The following is a 7530-nucleotide window of genomic DNA, read 5'->3' as shown; positions in this document are numbered from 1 at the left end:
AAAACAGTTTCATTTTAAAGTGCAGTTTTTTACTGATATTTTCTTTCTACTAACATAAAATCTCTTGAGTGTCTTTCCTGATATATTGCAGCCTTTCGCAATGTGTATATTGCGCAAGTTGCGATGACGATAAAAAACAATATATTGTGCAGCCCTATTCATAGCAACAAAAATGATGAGGGGGATACAGTTAGAGAAAATAAAGGAATTGTGTGTGTATTTGTGTTAATAAATAATCTGGTTCACATGACAGTGCTATAACCAAAAGATTTATCCTGGGTTTCATTCAAAACTTTAATTTGTTTAAAAAAGCAATACATTAATAAATCTTTTAAAATTTGACTGAAAGAGACAATTATATTGTTAATCGCAATCATTTCTGAGAAAATTAATCGTACAGCAAAATTTTGAATTGTTACAGCTCTACAAACCGAGCCATGGGCTTGTTGAACCTCTAGTGGAGACCAAAGCAGAGAGTGAATATATTGGACTTGCATTCATCCTGTGGTCACACCGCTCCAAATGAACGATAATGCGGCTCTACAAAAACATGGAAGATAGTTTGCATTTCTGAGGAGTTTCGTGGTCATGGTAGTACAACTGCAAAAGACACAAAAAAACTGTTCGTTGTTGTTCGTTGAGCGGTTTCTAACATGATTTACTTCAGGTTGTTACTTCTGCTTGCATTTCCTGCTAAAGAAGAAACGTGTGCTGCTTATCCTGCAGTCAGAGCAAAGTTGTCAGTAGTTGCCCATCAACGCGAGATGCTCTGATTGGTTACTGTACACAATAGGTTAGTCATAACCCCAAAAATGTTCCATAAAAAGACACACTACAGACAGCAGAGATACAGTGTTAACACACACACACACACACATAGGGCACTCTTTCTTCTTGTCTTTCTCTTTGCTTTCTTATCCCATCCATCCTTCTATCCTTCCCTTCCCTTTTTTTGTGTTGACCATTACAAACATCCATAAAGACATTAGGATGTAACCACAGGACATAGGAGCCATAAAACACCACCCACATACAGTGTAAAAAGTGACCCTACCTTTTATTAGGTAGGTACATGGATCAGCAGGATCCATCTGATATCCAAATGGCCGGAGAGAAGGGCAGATAAGAAAGCCAACAAGCTTTATTTATTACCATATAAAGTGTGGATGGTAGACATGAAAATCTGTTGGTAGTTTAACATACAATAAAAGTATCACATTATCTTCATTAATTGGTTAAGTAGGATTTATTATATGCAATTCATTTGTCACAGAATACTTACCCTAACATCTGTAGTCATTAACAGTTGTAGTTTGATTGTATTGACTTGGTAAACAGGACAACAATTGATTTTTAATTAACTTTTCAACTTCAATTATGACAAGTGTTGTTTGTACTGTAATAAATACAGCATACAATATTCAGATTGTATTGTGCATTGTAAACTTTGGAAAGCGGATCTCAGTTTTTTTTCTTTTCTTTTTGATGACGAAAAATATGCTTTTGACAGATTACCTAAAAAAAAAAAAGGAACTCCTTTTATGGTAGGGGTGTTGAAATTAATCATTGCATCGATGCATCGCGATGCGGACCTGGACGATTCTGCATCGATGCAGTGACAGACCATAATCGATTATTGCTTGATTGATTTTCCGGTCGCTGCTTTTTTTTGTTCTTGCCTTTTGTCTGTTGTCTGCTGTGTTCAAACTCCGCTACATTCAGGAAGTGTCTTTTTTTAAGAGCAGATACATTAAGAAGGGGAGTTCATATATATCTGACTGCTTAAATTTGTTGATAAAAACCATGTGTAGCAGTAAATGATATTATTGAGGACATGGCGCATTGGGATATTGAATCGATTCAAATCGTTGACAGGATAATCGTAATTGAATGGTGACACCAGTGAAGATTCACACCCCTATTTTATAGTGAGTATTATCTAAAGGAAGACATCCAGAGAGTTTCTGATGCCTTTTTTCCTCATTAAAAGCATGTCATTTTTTTAAAAAATGTTATATTTGAGGAGTAAAGGTTAATTTGTAGGGATAATTGTTGGGATGTCCCTCCTCGATGGTTCTCGAGGCTTTAAAAGCTGATCCATCAACACTATACTGCTTTTTTCCCAAGTGGCATCCACCCTGCATCTTCTGCATCTCCATAAATCCATGCATCCATGTTTTCATCCTGAACATTACTCATGTAACACCCTATTGTTTATTGTGTGTATTTAGGTTAGCTTTAACTTAGATCATTGATATTGAGGTTTATCTCAAACACTAAGCCAATGGTTGACAGTAGAGGTGTTGAAATTAATCAAATTATCGATGCATCGAATCGTGGACATGGACGATGCTGCATCGATAATCGACCGGGCCATAATCGATTATTTCTGTTTACAATTTAATGTATGCCTAACAACCTTTCTGTTTACATATTCTGTTATGTTTTGCACATTCAGGAAGTGCCATGTGCTCAGTGCTGTAGTTTTATGTATCCAATGTATTTAGTTTTAGAGCACTGCAGAATGTTTTGTTTTTGAAGCTTGAAAAGCTATGAATTAAATATCCTATATGGCTTTAATAGAAAAATGTGTTTGACGCATCGTGATGCATCGAGATATCGAATCGCTGACATGATAATCGTAATCGAATCGGGAGATCAGTGAAGATTCACACCTCTAGTTGACAGGGTGGTGATAATGAATGTAATATGAAGCTTTTGTGGTTTTTAAGTCCATTTGCATCTAATGGTGTTAGCGGTCTTAGCAGCTGAAAGGTGACCTAATGCAGTTTACAGTATTGTGAAACATTATGCCCTGTGGACAATCGCAGCCTCTTTAAGCCCAGCCAGCTAGTGGCACTGGCCACTTAGGAGATGGATGGTTAGTCTGTTTCAGATAAAGACAAGACCTTTAAGATGTTAAACTATATCACAACTTGCAGCTGCCCTGAGGGTTCATTTAGCAAGGTCTCCAGTTGTCATATCCGACTTGTTTACCTGCTATTATAATGACATCAATGCGACCTGGCAGCCCTGCCGTCATACCAGCAGTTGTCATAGCACAGACATGGAGACACATTTAGATAGAGCGGAGATTATTACTTAATACAGGAAATTAAATATCTCTAAAGGGTCTTTTACTTTTAAACTCTGATATTAAAACTGAATGTGTTTCTTGATGTTAACCAATCTGTAGCCCTACATTAACAAATGCAAAAACTGGAGTTGAACAGAGACAAATCTCTGTAGCCACAGTCAACAAATCTTCCATTGTAAGATATAAGCTACATGCTGTTTCACAACTGCCAAATGTCCAAGTCCATTTGCTCTCAGTGTTTTACAGAGGTTATGAAAATATAAAATTGACATGCGAGTCTAATATGGCTTTTTGTTTGATAATAAACAAAAACAAAAGTTAATGGAACAATATCAAATGTTACCTGCAGTGTCGTTGAAACAGTTCCCTCACTTTGTACTTTAACTTGATCATATTTTAAATCATGTAATCAGTACATAACTGTAGGTAATCAAATTCGTAGTACTTGACAAACTTAATCCCACACACACACACACACACACACACACACACACACACACACACACACACACACACACACACATCTCCATCTTCATGTCATGTCAGCTTGTTCTACATCCCTCTGATGACGAAGGTGCTACGAGCAGAGACTGCTAAATATAACCTTGCACTCAAAATGTCATCACTTTCACATTCCTTAAAAAAAAAAAAAAATCCTTACCACAGCTTCCCATAAACTGGTTACATGCTGCTGACTTGAATCCAATATGTGCTCCATCATTATCACCATTATCATCTGTCTTTCAGTCAACATTGAGAAATACTAATTATGCATAAGACTATGTATGTCAACAGATGCTAACCAAACCGTAAATACTTAGAACTCAAGGGAAGCAGAACAACAGGAAACAACAAAGTGTAGAGAGGTGTTTAGCGTCTGGGCACTGATTCCTAAATAAGTGATCATCAGGCGCACGATTTTCTGTCCTGGACTTTTTTAACAATTAACAGAAAATTAGATTATGATTTATTTAACATATTCAGTAGTAATCTCTTGTAACTGTCAGAATAAGTCATATGGGCCTTTAGTGTTGAATACCACACTTATGGTTTCTTTTGTCTCATTCCATCTGCAAGACGTTTTGAGATTGCGTTGGTTCAACGTGCCGTTGTCATGTGAGTGATTCCCAGTGTTAATCTCTTTTTGACCGAGCACTCATCGTATTGTATGACATGGGTGTGTTAATGTGACGTAACACTCGTTTCTGCTTTAAGGTGCAACTGTTTTTTACGTTCAGCGTTGTTTGCTGTAGCTGCATTCCCAGCTGCCATTTCTCCACCATTTGACTATTTAGCTCTATCTGAGTTACAGTCATAGTAAATTACATCGTGTATCGGGGCTTGGTGGCCTCAACTTCCTCTGTTTAGACTAAAACCAGTCAAAGAGCCCAAGCACACTAGGGATATTATCGATTGATCTGCTGTCATCATTAGTCCTACAAATTGTCTGAAAGTAGTGACAAATGCTCATCACAACTTCCTAGTGACCAAGTCTAAGTTGACATTTAGAGTTGCAAAGATTGATTAGTTGTCAAGTATTAAGTTAGTCGTCAACTATTTTGATTTGATTTTGATATAATAATTTATCAATTTTAGTTTTTTTTATGAAAAAAAAGAAGTAAAACTTCTTTGATTCCAGCTTCTTTAATGTGAATATTTTCTAGTTTCTTGACTACAGTCCCCTGACAGTAAACTGAATATCTTGTGTTGAGTTGTTGACAAAACAAGACATTTGAGGATGTCATATTTGGCTTTGGAAACCACTGATTGACATTTTGCACCATTTTCTGACATTTTATAGACCAAACAACTAATCGATTAATCGAGAATATAATCAACAAATGAATCGACAATAAAAATAAGCGTTAGTTGGAGCCCTAGTGACGTTTTGTCCAACCAGCAGTCTAAAGAAAAAGAAAAGAAAAAGTCTAAATAAAAATAAAAATGGAAATCATTACAATTGAAAACCTTAAGAAAAATAACTTGAATGATTAACAGATTATCAGCATAGTTGTCCTTAATGTCCAAGGTTTACCTTAATGTAAGTTATTATATCCACAGTCTGGTCAGGGTCGGCAGTTGTAACGTGAACCTGGATCAGAAAAAGACGCACACTGTGATAATGACGACTGTGGGGCAAAAACATCCTCGGTCAGGCAATTAATTTAACCTCTCTGTGACAAAGAAAATACCAACATTGCTGGGTTCCATTACCTGATAAGTAACAGCTTTTTGGGATTTTATAGATAGGTCTCCGCTATGCAAAGCTTGTGTTGACTCTGTGCACAATGACGGGACTGACATTGTTTTGGCAGTCAGTAAAGAATCCATCTTTCTTTTCCAGCACATAGAAAACCGATAGATCTTACTGCAGCAGGGAGATTAGCATTCCGTATCAGGAGGTGTCCTCTCTATCTTGTTCACATTCAGGTCAATTTACCAGAATTTAAAAAGTGTCTGTAAATGATTCTAGTTCCTTTCAGCCGAGTTTAATCTAATTTAATTATTCCAATCTGTAGTGGAGGACAAAAGCTGCAACAAGGCACAAACGGTGGGATTTAGTTTTTTGGTTTTACATAGTTGCTTGGTTGCAGTGTTGTAATATAACAAAGTACAAATACTTTGCTACTGTATAATTTTCACGTATCTGTACTTTACTTCGTTATTTATATTTCAAGAAATGTTTACCTTTACTCCACTACATTTCCTAAATAAAATGTATACTTTTACTCCACTACATTTCCTAAATAAAATGTATACTTTTACTCCACTACATTTCCCCTCTTAGTTACTCGTTACTACAAAATAAATTCAGAAGAAATTTGTTAAACTGGAAAAAAGCAGGTTTGGCAAATCATTGCTCCTAAATTGCCAAGATAATGCAGGCTCCATTCCAGTTGGTGACCTAATGCCTGTTTGTTGCCAAGCGGCAAAAAAAAAAAAACATAGGCCAAAATTAAAGAAGAAGAAGAGGAGGAAGCATAATGACTGATAGTGTCATGGAAGCACCTGGTGCAGGCTCTGCCGCCATGGTAACAGACGATGACCACCCGACGACAGTGGTGATGAAAATGACGTTACACACCTTTGGCCATGAATTTCATAATCAAAGTTTTTTTTATTTTTAAATATCAGATACTTTAAAGTGCTCATATTATGCTTTTTGTCTTTTTCCCTTTCCTTTATTGTGTTATATATCTTTTTTGTGCACGTTATAGGTTTACAAAGTAAAAAGCCCAAAGTCCACCCCAAAGGGACTTACCATCTCCAACAGAAAACACTGTTCACAAACTGCTCCAAACAGCTCTATTGTAGTCCAGCCTTTACTTCAGAGACAAACGTGCGTCACTTTGTAACACACGTTATAATGCTCGCCTAGCTGCTGGCATGGCATGCCCTCATACTCTGCTTCTGACTGTCTAGTAGTCATTACCTAACTACTGCGCATGTGCGACTCCCAACAAAGATGGAACAGAAGTGAGATGCCTCACTCTGTAGCTAAAACAGAGAGCTCAACACACAGGGTGAAAAGAGGAGCTGCAGCAGTGTGCAGTACAACAAATATACTGTATGGTGTTTTTTTTTTATTAAATCACATAAACCTATTCTGGTACAACCTCTAAATACAATTATGAAACTGAAAAGTAGCATAATATGAGCTTTTACTCAAGTAATATTCTAAAAGGAGACTTTGACTTCTACCAAAGTCATTTTCTGGTAAGATACTTTTACTCAAGTATTGCTTTCAAGTACTTTATACAAGACTGCTTGGTTGTCATTCAGATTTTTTTTCACCCAAGCTGTCAAAGTGTCACAAGGAAAACCAAGTGGTTTTCCCCTTAGATGGCTGACAGCGTCTGATGTCAGCTAATGTTTTTTTCCCCGGCAGACCGAGAGAAATGTCATTCTGCTTCATTTGACTTGATTCAATTTGCTGTCTGGCAAATTCTAATAATCTAATGTAAATATTGTTAAAGTTAAAAATGTCACAATGAAAACTGCAATGAGTTGGGCAGGGGATGAGGAGGAAGACACGCGCCTCACACATCTCCCATTCAGAGGCCACAGCAGTGGAAGACATTAACTGTCATTTAGTTGTTCCTTCAGGACCAGTTGCTAATCACATGAAGGATGTTGCTGCTGAAGTAAACACATTGGAAATAGTTATCTTGCTCATATTGTCTCAGACAATCACAATATTACAGTGATTACTGTACATAAAAGTGTGAGAAATGCTCTCTAAAGATGCAACGGCATTTTGGATAATAGCTTATGTTTTGCTTCTCACAATAGTACACTGATACACATTGTCATATTGAAGTCACAATTGTCCGTGTAAAACATGAGTTAACTGGTGGAGTCAAGGTATCTTACTTATGTATTTCAATTGATATGTGTAAATAAATAAGAAGGCCAGATCATGGCTTAAAATG

This window comes from Sander vitreus, chromosome 6 (assembly GCF_031162955.1).
Source record: "Sander vitreus isolate 19-12246 chromosome 6, sanVit1, whole genome shotgun sequence".
NCBI classification, from domain to species: domain Eukaryota; kingdom Metazoa; phylum Chordata; class Actinopteri; order Perciformes; family Percidae; genus Sander; species Sander vitreus.
The sequence above is the reverse complement of the archived record's forward strand: the minus strand, read 5'-3'. Positions refer to the sequence as shown.